The following is a 2,161-nucleotide window of genomic DNA, read 5'->3' as shown; positions in this document are numbered from 1 at the left end:
TATTTTCATTGTATAGGTGTTTTGTGTCTCTGGTAGGATTTATACCCAAATATTTTACCTTTTTGTAGTTGTTGTAAATAATATTGTTTTTGTTATTTCCTTTTCAGAGTCCTCTTTGTTGATGAAGAGGAAGCCAACTGATTTTATATGTTAACCTTGTATCCTATGACTTTGCTGAATCTTTCTATGAGTTCTTCTAAGTTTTATTCTGAGTCTCTTGGGTTTTCTATGTATAGGATCATTTCATCTGCAAATAGAGATAACTTTACATCCTCTTTGCCAATTTGGATGCATTTAATTTCTCTTTCTTGCATTGTTGCCCTGGCCAGGACTTCCAATACAATGTTAAACAGAAGTGGTGATAGAAGGCATCCTTGTCTGGTTACCATTCACAAGGGGAATGCTTTGAGTCTTTCTCCATTGTTGGTTGTTGGCTTTGTGTATATGCCTTTTGTGTATATGCATGTTGTTTTGTTTATGTGGTAGATAACATTGATTGTTTTTCTGATGTTGAACCATCCTTGCATACCTGCATTGAATACATCCTTATTTAGGATGTATTATTTTTTTGATATATTGTTGGATTCTGTTGGCTAGGATTTTGTTGATCTTTTTGTCTATATTAATGAGGGATATCAGGAGCTTTGGTAGCTAGTACCTAAGGTACTTGACTGCTAACCAGAAGGCTGGTGGTTCAAACCCACCAGCCACTCACTGAAAGGAAATTTGGGCAATCTACTTCTGTAGTGATACCATCTTGGAAACCTGAGGAGGGGTCGCTATGAGTTGGGTCTGACTCGACAGCATATAACAACAACAAAAACAGTAATAAGGGATATTGGTCTGTAGTTTTACTTTTTGGTGGTGTCTTTCCCTGGTTTTGGTATCAATGCTATGCTTGCTTCATAGAATGAATTTGGAAGTACTCCATCGTTTTCTATGTTCTGGAGTAGTTTGAGCAGTGTAGGTGTGAAGCCGGGACTTTTTCTTGTGGGGAGATTTTTTTATGATCTGCTCAGTTTCTTCTGTTGTTATGGGGGCTATTCAAGTATTCTATCTCTGCTGGGATAGTTTCGGTAGGTCTTGTGTTTCCAGAAACCTGTCTGCCTCTTCTAGATTCCCGAATCTGTTCAAGTACAGTTCTTCATACTATTTTCTGTTATTATCTTTTCCATTTCAGTTGGTTCTGTTGTGATGTTGCTCTTTTCATTTATCATCCATGTTATTTTCATTTTCTCTTCTTTTCCTTTATTAAATTTGCCAGTGGTTGTCAATATTGTTAATCTTTTTGAAGAACTAGCTTCTTGTTTTGTTGATTTTCTCTATTGTTTTCTGTTTCATTCATTTCTGCTGTAGGTTTCTTTGGTTGCTTTTTTTCTAATTGTTGGAGTTCCTGGAATTACAGTTTTGATTTTGTTTCTTTCCTCTTTTTTGATGTAGGCATTTATTGCTATAAATTGACCTCTGAATACTGCTTTTGCTATATTGCAAAGGTTTTGGTAAGTTGTATCTTCAGTCTCATTTATTTGTAGGAATATTTTCATCACACACTTTATTATTTCTGTTACCTAGCAGATTTGGGCATGGTATTATTTAGTTTCCACATATTTGATACTTTTTTCTCGATGTTCCTTGTTGATTTCCAATTTTATAGCGTTGTGATATGAGAAGAAACTTTGTATTATTTCAGTGTATTGAATTTATTGAAGTTTGTTTTGTGTCCTGATATATGGTCTATTGTGCAGAATGATCCATGTGCACTGGAGAAGAATGTGTATTGTGCTTTTGTTGGGTGGAGTGGTCTGTATATGTCTGTGAGTCCAAGTTGGTTAATTGTGTTGTTGAGTTCTTCTTTATTTCCGTTGAGTTTTTTTCTAGTTAATCTGTCCCTCCTTGAAGGTTATGTTAAAATCTACTACTACTTTTGTAGAATGATTTTACTTTCCTTTCAATTCAGTTAATATTTGGTTTACATATTTTGGAACAGTTTCATTGAGTGCATGTTGTTGTTGTTGTTGTTAAGTGCCGTCGAGTCGTTTCCGACTCATAGTGACCCCACACACAGCAGAACGAAACACTGCCAGATCCCGCGCCAGCCCCACAATCCCTGCTATACTTGAGCCCATCATATCAGCCACCGTATCAATCCATCTCCTTGAAG

This window comes from Orycteropus afer, unplaced genomic scaffold (assembly GCF_000298275.1).
Source record: "Orycteropus afer afer isolate SDZICR_OR568_19922 unplaced genomic scaffold, OryAfe1.0 scaffold00794, whole genome shotgun sequence".
NCBI lineage: Eukaryota > Metazoa > Chordata > Mammalia > Tubulidentata > Orycteropodidae > Orycteropus > Orycteropus afer.
This window is presented reverse-complemented; position numbering follows the sequence as displayed.